The sequence below is a fragment of the Coturnix japonica genome, chromosome 1 (assembly GCF_001577835.2).
Source record: "Coturnix japonica isolate 7356 chromosome 1, Coturnix japonica 2.1, whole genome shotgun sequence".
Taxonomy (NCBI): Eukaryota; Metazoa; Chordata; class Aves; order Galliformes; family Phasianidae; genus Coturnix; species Coturnix japonica.
In genome coordinates, this window is record NC_029516.1 from 65,194,246 (window position 1) to 65,207,505 (window position 13,260).

Below are 13,260 nucleotides of genomic sequence, written 5' to 3' on the forward strand. Positions count from 1 at the left end.
GTCTCTCCTCCTCAAACAGCATGTACCCTGAAAGCTGCAGAATGTGACATTTCCTAGGGAAGCATGTAGATCGAACCTTGTAAGGCAGTGAGCAAGCAAGTCCCAAAGAAATGTTTACGTGTTGTGCAGGTTTGCCTTTAGAAGGGGTTCCCCTGAGACCATCCACTGTAGCAAAACCTGTAAAGCATTGAGCAAAAAATTAGTTATTGGGTACAGACAGCTACACAAATCTGGCCTAGTACAAAGACATCAGTTCCCTGTGGCTTCTAGAAATACTGCATCTTTGTTTTTCCAACCCTCTATCTGTGTGCCTGTGCCCATCCCTCCAGAACAGAGAACAACTGTGGAATCTTTGGAGAAATTATAACTTGTTCTGTAGGATGGACATGTTTCACATCATGGTATAAATGAAATTATTTTACTCCTCTCTGATTGCAACAGCTTTTTTTTTTTTTTTCTGTACATTCCTACAAGGGCTAGCAAGTTGGAGACTAGTGCTGTGACCTTTACGCAATATTATTACATATACAGTAACAATAAATGCTACCTGTGCTAGCAGAAAATGGCGGGACATTATCACCCATCTGTGGAAAATTTCTGTGTAAAAAAACTGCTGTAATGTATCTATATTGACTTGCAGGGTTCTCAACAAATAAAAGGCATTGATATATATGCAACATAAGTCACAATGCAAACTGTTTTGATTATGGTCCCTGAAAATATGACAATATAAGGTGAGCCAATATAATTCCTCATTCTATAATTATAATATAAACTAATAATGATTCTGATTATTCTTCATTTCTTTATTGTTTGGCATAGCTAGAGAGTAAATGCATTCAAGAATCTAGGAATCCTAACTGCTAGATTGTCTATTTACTCAGTTAATCTAGTAGACACCCTCCCCCTCCCCCAAAAAGAATCACCACGTTGGCATCATAACACAGAACTGCTGACTCACAAGCTTAGATGATGAGCCTTCAAGGTCCTTCCAGACCCAGAGGAGAGCCCCAAGGACAAGTACAACCTTGTAGGGCATTTCTTACCACTTTGCATTTTGTCTGCATTGTCTTCAAATGCACAGCAGGATTAATCTCAGTGAATTAGCTTCTCTAAAGTGATACAAATCTTTATTCACAACATCACAACATGCCACACCTAATACGGTGTTTTGCCTTTCCATCTTTAATTGGTATCATAAGGATTTTTCATACTACAGCTGATTGCTGTGTTATTGTCTGCTGACTCCCCTTGAGCCACAAGCTGAGAGTGTATTTGTTGCTTTTTCCAAGCACAGTTCCTTGGCTGATCTTTCCTTATCAGATTTTTTTCCCCACTGCCTTTTTTCTTCTTTTATAAAGTCATAACTTAGTTTTTAAAGGTCGTGCCCCATCTACAATGACTCTCACAATCAATAGGATATAAGAATCAGGGGTGGGAATGGGGGAATCCTGTTTTAGCCGGTAGCTGTAGGTGTCCATGTAATTTGTGCAATTAAGAAAAAAAAAAAAAGAAATGATGTGCTATTTTCCATTTTTCTATAGTGGTATGGGTACTTTTCTTCTGTAAACCAAATCTATTTGTCTGGCGTTCCTTAGATTTACATTGTGTCAGCTCCTGCAGAGGCTGCACTATTAATAAGTCTTACTTTTCGGTGTCATAATGCACAGCAATTTTTTTTCTATTCATAGGAGATGCTTTGGAAGAATTTGGTATAAGATAATAAGTATTCAAAGAGTGGCTATTTTAATTACTTACACACTGATGAAAAGACTGTTAGAAAATATAGGGTAATTTTCAAAGAAATGGGTAAAAATCTCTGATGTAAGAGAAAAACCTTGTGCAAAATGAGAGTGAGGAAACAATGAAAAGAGATGTGTTAAGGGAAGAAAGATTTTGGAACCAAATGAAAGAGGAGCACTCTGGTAAAAATGAGCCACTGAGTTTAAAGATACATGAAATAAGGCATTTCTTTGGAATTTCTAAGAATCTGTTTGTAACTCAACAACTAAGAAGAAAGTGGTGTTCAAGAATGTAATCCCTACAGCAAACGTAGGTCCAATGGATTCTCTTTCTAGTAATAATTTTCCATGGTTATAGCTCCCTTTCTGAAATTAGAATCGACACAGTTCCAGTGTGACTTCTTGGATGCTTTTCCTTGTAAACACTGGCAGATTAACTCAGTTCCTGTTGTTTTAACTGTACTACACCATCTGTCGAGGCATTCTGCTGATAATGTGAAATAATACAGCTGCAGAAATCAAACAGCTGGCAAGCGAGCACCTTCTAGCTTTCAATTTCTTCCCACAGGTTACTTCAGGTAATCCTTGTTCATGTTTTTTTTTCATGGTATTAATGAAATCTGGCTATTCTGAATTTGACATGCTTAGTCTTTGCAGATTTCACTGGCTCACCGCATGACTTTTTGTATGTCTTTTCCACCACTGTGCCTCCTTCTCCAGCTAGAAGATGGGAAATGCATGCTATTCCTTCTCTGCTCGATTTGCTATCTGTTCATAATCAGAGCTACGAAAAACAGTGGTGGTATTATTAGCAATGAAAAACCTAAAAGGAACCCCACAGATTGTGCTGTCACAGAAGAAGCAATAATAAAGCCAAAGGATATAAATACACCATCTTCTTTGGATGTTTGCATCAGCACTGTTAAATGGGAAACACCAAAACTGTGAGTGAGACATTTGTCTTTATGGCTTGTAAAGAGCAACAGGCATGTTTTGATGCAATTACTGACCAGATTTACTAATGCTTTCCTAGATAGACAGATGGGTATTGGCCCAACAATTTGTACTGAAGGAGATTCATCTACAGATGAAGTCATCCACAGACACTAGTGACAACAACAGTCGTTGCTCTTTATAGGGAATAGTGCTGTTAGTATTCCCACACACCAACCATCTTTACCTGTTTGATTACTGATGTGGGTGAAATGGCGAAAAACTGTTGTTGCTTCCTAGAGACAGATACAAGTATTTTCTTGTTGAAGACACTGTATGTATTCTGTGAGATATACTGATATTTCTTGAATCACTGACGGCTTGTTCAAAGCATTCTGTGAAAGTACAAGGCATCAGCTTATAGTCACTATTTCTACTCCCCCTGTAAACACTACATATTAAAATAACGATTTCTTTCCAAAAAGCACCACGTTTTTCTGGGGCACCATCTTATTACTTAGAAGCATCAAATAGCCAGCATGAAAAAAATTCCTTCTGCAGTTATGTAGAGGAAATGGAAGAGTAGACTCAGTCAGAACTAATCCGGCCTGATTCAATTCAATAGTGATAAGCTGCTCCAAAAGTAATGCCTGCTATTTAATATGTTGGCCCATGACATCAAGGGGAGATGTTGGTGGTTTGGCAGCCTATGTTCCACTGCAACATGTTCCCACCAATATTCCACTATTATTCTTTTTTAGACATGCAGGGGGGCAGTCGGACAAAATGGCATCTGTCATGGAAGAATAAATGAAGGAAAAGCGTGCCTTTGAATTCCCCCATTTTGAAAAATGGCACCCACTGACATTGTTGACACTATGAAGAACAAGGTGCAGATTTTTATGAGCACAGCATGTAGGCAAAAATTACTGGCAATAAATGAACAACTAATGGTGATGACCGCGTTGAAAAATTAGGTTTTGTAGCTGGGAATTTGCTCTAACAAATAGTGTTATTGTATTCTTTGTATCTGTTCCAATTTCCATGGAAATAAACAGGGGACATTACTTTCAGAGCAACCTAAACCCCTGTACAGTAAAGAAGTTTATTTGGATAAAGATACACAGAGAGAATCCAAATTCTTCATTTTACCCAACTCCAGATTATTGCTTTAACAGTAAACCATTACTCAGAGGAAAGAGTAGAAACATGGATACACAGTATCAAAAACCACATTGTTTTACTTCCCATTATGGTTTGCTTGTTTGTTTATTTGTTTATTTCTTTTTAATTTGGATATGATTCACTGAATAACAACACATCCACACAATTCTCATGACATAAGACAAATCTCCAGCCATGTAAAACAGCTTTGTAAAACCTCAAGCACTCAATTTAAAGGAGCTCACTTGTGTTTCTTTTGATAGATCTACAACTTTCCATTTCTTTTCCTCCGATTGTTATTGTTTTACCACTTTTATGTTCTGCATCTGGGTTTACAAGTTGCTGCTGACCACACAAACCAGATTTAATATCTTTTATTTGCATTCCTACCAAACCACCAGACTACATATTGTATTTTTGCTATGTTTTCCCCTGTATCTCCTTTTCTCTTCTGTAATTTTGAATCTTTTGAGAACAAGCCTCTGTATCTCTGTATCTCTTAAAACTGTGGTGCTTCGCTAATGTAACTAAGACCCAGATTTTCCCCGTAGAAATTGAAATTCAGCTTATTCTGTTGCTTCCAATATTACTTCATTTCCATAGACTTCCTCATTCTCCTGCTATTGTTTTATGTTACAGCAGAAAATTATTCTAATTCAATCATTTTTTCAACCAATCTAATGCAGCCCCAAAGTGAATTAGCCTGCAGGCACTGGTAAACTGCACATCCATCAGTTGATGGTTACAGAAATAACCAGCTAATTAAATCCAGAGAAAGATCCAGAAAGGGGAGGGAAAGAACAACGCATTTGTCTCCTGCTTCCCTCACCTGTTGCTGTCCACTACATACAACTGAAGTCCCCTTCCTTGTCCTTTTTACTTCCAGCCATCCAAAGCTGGAAGTGGCTTCCATCTGTTGGAGAAACAACACTTTGCAACACAAAGGAGAAGAGGAAATGTCTGATCCTGCCCCTCCCTTTTCTCCCAAGGCAGAAAGTTTCTTCTGAATTCACATGAATACTTCAGTATCTACACTGGGTACTTGCACGGTGACTGTAGTGTTGATGCCACGACAGCACAGCACGCAACCCATGGTTTGTGAGTCCAGAGCACGGATATGCTGTAAACTACCCACGTGCTCTTCCCAAACCAGGACAGTGTATGATACTTCACTGTTACAGCACAGTACAGTGCTAGGTGCTGATGGTTTTCTTCTGTTGTGACAAGTATTTTTTGTCAGAACAAAGAATGAACTTGGACTTGTGTCCATAATATCATAATATTATGATATTATCATAATATCATAATAGAGCGTCTTCCTTCATGCTGGAGGATAAATACTACCCTAATACTAAAGCTAATATTAGACTTCCATTGTTTGAAAAGGCTCCTAATAATTATTTATTGTGTGTTCTATGTAACTTATCTGTATTGTTAATTGTATTATGTTCATTTAACTCCACAACTGGTTATAAAACGTGTAGACTTTTTCCCTGCTGTACTTGTATCCTCTGTGTTCTCTTTTCCTCCTAACAGTCAGAACACAAACACTGTGAGTGCTGCTAAATGACCAGCCCCATTAGTCACTTAAGAAAACATCAAAATTCAAGTGGCTTTTTGGATACCTGTTAGCATCAGTTGGTGTGGTGAAGGGGGCTTGGGTTTGTTTTTTGGGGTTTGTTTGTTTGTTCAGATTGTTCAGGATTATTTCCTGCACTAAGGAGCAGCAGTTGTGAGGAAGAAGTTAAAGGATTTTGTTAGCACTATACGGGCGTGAGACATCAGATATATTTTTGTCAACGTGAAGTAAAACAGGTTTTCAAGCTGCAGCGGGCCGTAATGGCCACCAGGTGACGCTGCAAGGCAGGGGAGGGCTGCGCCGCTTCCGGATCTCGTTCGCTCTCATTGCGGCAGCTGAAGCTCAGCTTTGCTTTACAATGTGATCGTCTCCCTGTGATGGTTCCCTGCTGGCTGAGCACTGCTGTGCTGCAACGAGTTGCGTCCTCCCACTTCTGCAAGGCACACACTCATCCATATACACTGTTACCTTTAGGAAAATCCAAAATGTTCACGGGGAAGTGATCGTCCTGCTCTACACTGTACTGGTGCAGCCTCACCTCGAGTAGCATGTGAAGTTTTGAGTACAAAAAGGACATCAAACTATTAGGAAGCACCCAGAGAATTAGCTGAGGTCCCTTAGTGTGCTGGGCCCACAGCAGAGGAGCTGATGGAGGCCTGATGGCGGCTGCAGCTCCTCACAAGGAGTGGAGGGGCAACACTGAGCTCTGGTCTGTGTGACAGTGACAGGGCCCGAGGGAACGGCATGGAGCTGTGCCAGGGGAGGGGCAGCTGGGGGTCAGGGAAAGGGGCTGCACCACAGGGTGGTCGGGCCCTGGAACAGGCTCCTCAGGGCAGTGGGCATGGCCTCAAACTGCCAGAGTTCAAGGAGTATTTGGATAAAGCTCTCAAACATGGGGTATTGATTTCAGGTGGTCCCGAGTGGAGCCAGGAGTTGGAATCTGTGAACCTTGTGGGTCCCTTCCAACTCAGGATGTTCCATGGTTCTATGATTCTAATAAACCCTTTTAACAGTGCTTTGGTGCTTGAGTATCAACAGTGGCGGGAACAGTGTGCATGGTATCAAATAATCCTTGCTTTTTTGGGGTAAACTTGGGATCACACCTTGATTACCTGCATAATTAATCCCTGTTCACAATTATTTGCATGCCCGAATAATTAAAAGGGACAGGGCCTACAAGCAAATACAAGCTGTGTTTTGGTACCTGGAAAGCTTCAGCAGCAATCACAGTATCTCACAGTACACAAATAATTCAGATGGAGCTTTCTCTCTTTTTCCCTTGCAGAAATTCTCTTAGTGCTTCCTAATTAAATGAAAATGTTTTATAAGCCGCCATTCCGTGACATCGGCGGAATATTTTAAGCCATAAAGTAGACAAGCTGAATTTACGCATTCAGCTTTTGCAGTGATATTCAGAGCCACTTAATGCCAACTGTGAGCCAGCGCAAGCACATGATTCAACGGGCACACACTTGAGAGCAAAGAACGGGACGCTCTATGCCAGCCCTACTCATCTTTTCACCCGGCTTTTTGCTCAGCATCGTGGCATTTCAAACACTCAAGATGTGAATAAAGAAGGGCAATGCTCGACCTGCTCCCACCTCGGCACAACCTACACAAGCAGCAGATTGTGGAGGCGCTCAGCCGGACGCCGACTGGGCTCGGAACGATTCTGTTTCTCAGCTGAGAGGGCCGGGAAATGGTTCTATTTTCCACTTCCAGCTGTAGCGGGCGGCAGGGGGCGCTCAGGGCCGCCATCAGTCCCCACGCGGAACCTTCTGGAAGGCGCCGAGCACAACGCCCGCCCCCGGCGGCTCCGCTCTCTTAGGTCCCGCGGCACCTCCTTCCCTCGCGGTCAGCCCCGTGGCGGCGGGTTCTGCCCGTTCTCAGTCCCCACCCCCACGCAGCTGCAGGGCGGCTGACTCAGCCGCTCCGGCCCGGCCCCTCTGACAGCAGCCCCAAGCCCGCCCGCCGTCCTCCATTTTCTATCTCCACCCTTCGCTTCCCCGGGTTTCCTCCGCCCGTCCGCCGCCCTCCGCCCTCCGCCCCTCCCGCTGCCTGCGTCCCGGTGGGGCGGGAAGGGCCGGCCCCCGCCGCCATGTCGCAGCCCACCTGCTGCAGGGAGAGCGGATGGAACAGCGTCCTTTATACGTATGTGCGGCTGGAAGGAGCGGCTGTGCCTACACCTGGTTCCTTCCAGAGCCCCGAATAGTGCTGCAGTGCTGTGTGGTGTCAGCGTGCCCTCTGCTTTCCTGTATTTTCCTTCATTAAACCCCGAAGAACTGGGGCCTATGCGGTTAAAAACATCAAGGGAAGCTTCTTGTGTGGAGTGTCTTTCTGTTTCTCCTTCCATTTGGTGCTCCGTGAGTTCTAAGAAATAAGCAAAATGCAAACAAACAGGAGGCTGCTGTCTGCTCCATGCTGTACAACAGGTGACATTCAGGAGCACGTACACAACAAAAGCATGTTTTTAAGGCAAGGTAGCTGAAATAATGCTATTTCAAACAGCATATGTTGCTCCCACATTACAATTTTTACTCAACTTGGCTGTAGAGAAGATGTATTTGGGCCTCCTGAATAGGTAGGGCAGCTCTGGGACTAAAACTATTTTCTTATTTATTTACTTAGTTATTTTTAATCTTGGGTTGTATGGTGTGTTTCAATCCCGGCAGCCTGCAGCAGACAATGTGCCGGGTAGAAGATCCGCTTCTCTTACTGACTTTGTGTAACCTCGGGTCTTATTTGTCCTGGATCCGTTTAAACATTTTATGGAGTTTTGTATAAAATAAATATTGGTCTCAGAATGTCTCAGAGTCTCCTATTCGACTCTGAAGTGTTTCAGGAGCTGCCTTATGCAGAACAGACAGCAGCACTGCAGGAGCACAGGATGCTCCCACCTCTCGTGATGGGAGCAGAGTGCGGGTAATCAGGGCAACATTTCCCACAGCAATTGGGAGCACAGAGCACTGTGCTGGTGACCTCCCATCCTATGCTTCCCTTTTGCCTTTTCTTTATTACTTATATATATATGTATATGTACTGCTTTGCTTTTGAGGGCTCGGGGCCTCATTCTGGGCACATCGCGGTTAAACCTTTGGGGATTTATTTGCTCCCTCCTCGGAGCACAACTCGGAACTGTTGCAAAGGGCCAGACCCAGTGTCAAAGCACTTGGAGGCAGTCGGACGGAGCTATAAGGCTCTTGTCCCCCGGCGGCTCTTCCCAGGGACTGCTGTGCATATGTCCATGCCGCGGTGCTCGGGGCTCCCTGCAATACCGCATCTGCACCGCTCGCGGGGAACGAACGGGGAAACGCAGCGAAGTCGGAGAGAGCTCCTCGTTGCTAAATGCCGGTCTTTAAGGTTAGGCTGCTCAGCCCCTGCTTAGGCCCCTGCTGGAAGGCTGCCCTGCCCTCCCGCACGAGCAGCGGGGAAGCGCTGTGCGGGAGCGGGGCTGACAAGCGGCGTAGCGCTGCTCTGCGCTGTGTCGGCTGCCTCTGTTCCAGAGCCCTGTCGCTCTCCTCGTAACACTGCATGTTATACCCTCGGTAAGTAGAGGGTGGCTGGAAATTGCAATGGAGTTTCAAATAAATAATAATTTTCACGGCTCCCCGGTGATTAAATATCGCGGGTCATTAACGTAGTTAATGGGTCGTTAATAAAACAATTTCTCCGCGGCATGAGTGAAGGCGGAATGTTTCGGGGTGCTAAGTCCCTTGGAGCCTCTTTTTCCCCTCCTCGTCTCCCTACATGAGCCGACCCACCGTCCCGCTGCCCCCGGTGGTAGCCGACCTCCCCGCGATCGCACAGCGCCGGAGGTTGGCGGAGAGGTCGGGAAGGTGCAGGTCCCGTCCCTGCGGCTGAGGTACCGCCCCGCTCTGTGCAATTAGGGCTGAGAGGGGAGAGGGAAAGGAAAGCGGTTCTTTGCGGAGGCACCCGGCAGTCGTTCCCCCAGGGCCGCGTCCTGTTGCCCTGTATGCCTGCACAAATGTAGTCACTACGCCCTCCTTATTTTGTGCAATGTTTTTTATTATTATTCTGAAATCCTACTGGATAGTAATAAGCACGGACTCAAAGCGAGGAATGAAAGAAAAGTCCGAATTATGCGTGTATTTATATATATATATATACAAAATACTTATAAGCAAAAATACCGAATTGTTCTTTTGTGAAATCTCTGTTTTGAAGAGTTCTTTCACAATCAGTTATTTCTGTTTAAAGTCAATGAATGACTGCCGGAGTCCTGTCACCTGCGGTGCTTCCTTCTCCAACTTGAGGTCATACTCTGAGCGATGCGCACACCCCAATCTCTCGCCGCTGGCCGCTTTTTAACAACTGCGGTGACGACCGATACTTCGTGCTCCTCAACTACCCAAATCGCGACGGATCGCGATTGTAACGGACAATCGGATTGTAACACGTTTCGCAGCGTGGGGAGATCAGTTCCCCCTCCCACCCCGCACCCTCCATTTGGCGTTCGGCTGCCAACCCTCCAGCACCGACGGGCTTCCCTGAGAGGCAGCGACGCTTTCAAAGCTGGCTCTGTTACTTCCCAGACATTTTTAGATAAACTCCGATGCGGTCTCGTAATTAGTTCTGTATTTATATGTTTATGGTTTCCAACCGCTCGCTGAAGAGCAGCCCGTGATAGCCGCACGTTTCCACTCTATAACTTTGATTCGCTTCCCGGCGGGAGCTGTCATCTGTATTCCTTTCCCCCCATTTTTTCTGCCGCTTCCCAATGCTCCGCTTCTCTCCTGCAAGAAAGGACGCTCAGCAAAGCGGGGACGCTGCTTTCGATAACGCTAACGCGAAATACCAGCGCATTTGCTGCTGATTTCCAGCTTTTAATCTATTGCCCAAGTAACATCCCACGTTATCTCCAGGACAAGCGTTTGCTCTTCCGTCTTTTCCCGTGTCCTATTAATAGGACAAGCCCGCCTGCATACGACCCCTTCCTACATGTACTCAGCGACAGTGCGCTTGGGCTGCCTGAAGAGTGGGTATTTTATTTTATTTTATATTTTATTTTATTTTATATTTTATTTTATATTTTATTTTATATTTTATTTTATTTTATTTTATTTTATTTTATTTTATTTTATTTTATTTTATTTTATTTTATTTTATTTTATTTTATTTTGTATCCGATGCCCTTTCTCCATGCAGCCCGTTGGAGATCCCGTAATGGCAGAGCAGTGTCTCTATGCTGCGGGCCAGGTGCACGGCCCCGCCCGTGCTGTGACAGCAGCGTTCTGCTGCCTTATATGAGAGAAATCTTGTCCTTATGTGGCATTCTGTTTTTCTTTCCCCGGGTAATGTGTGACTGGAAGAAATCTCAGCCTTCCAGTCGGTGCGCAAAAGCAGAGCGGACGTCGGGGACTTGCCGCTCATTTCCCAAAGTTTCTCAAGTAATCAGAAGAGAGGCTGAAAGCGCCAATTGCAAAAGAACTCACACACACACACACACACGCTTTTCCTTTTTTTTTTTCTTTTTCTTATCTTTTTTAAAGTCAGCTTTATCCTCAGGTGCAGGAGCAGCCCGCCGCCCGCTGTCTCCCTTGGGGGAATGCCAGGCGTGCAGGGTGACCTGAAGCCCTACGGGCAGCACCGCAGCGACCCGGAGCCGCCTCCTCCCGGCGCTTCTACTTGCTGCGGGACCGGCCGCTTTTGGAGGGGTTGGGAAGGGGCGAGAGGCGGCTGCGGGAGAGGAGCTACGGAGCTTCCTCGATGCGCTCCGCTCTACTGACATCACTGCTTTTTGTTTTTCCTTTTCCCTTTCCCCTCCTTTTCTCTCTTTTCATCTTTTTCTTAATTTTTATTATTGCTATTATTAGTAATAGTAATAATGAACGTCATGCATTTCCCGACCCGGTACCTAAAATGATAACCCTGCAGTTTTGCTCTCCCGTTTCGGCCGTTCGTAGGCAGGCGTATGTGCGTGTGTTGCTTCCTAATCTCAGCTACAATTACTTGCTTTGTTTTTTCTGCTCCGGCTTACACCGCAAATATGCGAAATCGGCACCCTCAGCTTGACGGCACAGGGTTCTCCTCGCTCTCCTGACGGCTAAAATAAGCTCTCCTAGAGCTGTGCACATTTCTTCAATAGCAACGTATTGCTGCCTGAAAGCAAGGCTGCCTTTTTTGTGGCTCGTCCCATTTAGTATTGGAGTCATGTGGGAAGAAGGGCTTTCTGCCCGGCTCCCGTTCAGGTTCTCCCTCCTGGGAAACTGAGGAGTGAAGGAACATCTCTCGGCTCTGAAGGAGCCTCTAAGCTCGGCATTTACCGCCCGCTTTTCCACGCTCCATTCTTCACGTCACGTCTCAACGTGAGGCTCGGCACCGAAGCGGGAAATAAATGAAAAACATAACAAATCGAAATAAAAATAATGAGAAAGAAGAAAGTCCCCGCAACACCCCCAGAACAAAATGCCTCCGGGCGGGGCTCCCCGTCCCGCCAGCACGTTTTAGCGTCGTTTTAATCCGTCTGAACTTCGAAACAAAGCTGCTTCCTAGAGGAAATTTCCACTGCTGCTGCTCTCCTGCACCAGAGGGCGCCGGGCTGCTTCCCAGGCCTCTGCCGAGGGCTGCCTTGCGAGGGCTGCGGCTGCGAGTTAACTCTTTCGGCTCTTCTGTTCTGTCTGAAAAGGTTTCCCCCTTCTCTCTCCCTCTTTCTTTCTTTCTTTTTCTTTTTTCTCTTTTTATTCCCCCTATTGCGTGCTCTCAGTGCTGCAAGGGCTTCACCCGCCCTCAACACTCCCGTCAGTCTCAAGAGATTTACAGCTCCTCTCTGTCTCAGCTAACTTGGTTCTAATTAAGTCACTGGATCACGTTTGCGTGACATTACCGTGTTTTCCCTCCTAATTGTCTGGGATAAAAGTTTGTCTGGCTGCACTGAAGCTTAAAGGGTCACTTAGAGCTCTTAGAACAGTTCAGCATCCAAGCACAGCACCAGAGGAGTAAACATTCATAAAGATTTCACTCCGACACCTGTATTATTTAGGTTTGTGCCCAAAGGGTGCTAAGCCAGACCCTCCGTATTGATGCTGCATGCTCCCAGCTGTTTTTACACTGAGACACAAGCAAAATCAAAGCTAGGTTTCCCGTGGCAACTGGAACAGAGGTGGGCACGTCTCATATGCGTGTGATGTTGTTTCCATGCCTCAGTGATGAGCTCTGATTGCTGGTGTTGGGTCCTTGTCAGACTCCTCATACAGCACGTGCAAGTTGGTGACGCTGCACTGTACCTTGTGCCTGCTCCTGAACAGCTGTGAGGCTGAAGGCCTCGAACAGTGAGTGGGGTTTGGACTGTAGGATGAGGCTGACTTTGGCCCAGACTACACATACTTCAGGAGTTTATGGAAGAGCTTAACAGCAGATTAGAAACACTAAGTTATGGTGAAAGCCTTCCTTCTGTTTATCTGCATATGTAAATCTTGCTGCTCACTCATGGACACACAGTTTTTATGGCAATTTAGGTTGATTATTCACTGACAAAAGGATTAGGGAGGCAATCTAGAAGGTTATGGGTGTTTTTTTATTAGTGTAATTTGTTTTATGCATATCTCTATGGTATGTATTTTTATATAAATACTGGATGGAAATGATAACAAAGAGCAGGTGGGCAAATCCTTATAATTATCATATTTGTTTATTTCAGAAATCCATTTCCAAACATCATAATCCAGATTCAGATGAGAAGTTGACTCACAGAGTATTCACTGCTTGAAATACATGGGAAGCAACTGAAATGGTTATCCTGTAACCCTTCCACCTACTCTCTGAAGTATACTCATGTAAATACCACAGTGCAAGCATTTCAGAAAGTACTCCCTACTTACACAC

The 13,260-nt window shown here is 45.0% G+C and overlaps 1 long non-coding RNA gene across 1 annotated transcript; it reads right to left on the minus strand.

Moving 5' to 3' along the window:
• Window positions 1-10,005: 10,005 nt before the first annotated feature.
• LOC116653833 lies at window positions 10,006-11,946 on the minus strand. Its single transcript, XR_004308331.1, has 2 exons — window positions 11,417-11,946; window positions 10,006-10,172 (listed from the first exon to the last, which is right to left on the minus strand). It is a non-coding gene; the product is annotated as an uncharacterized LOC116653833 (long non-coding RNA).
• Window positions 11,947-13,260: the final 1,314 nt, after the last annotated feature.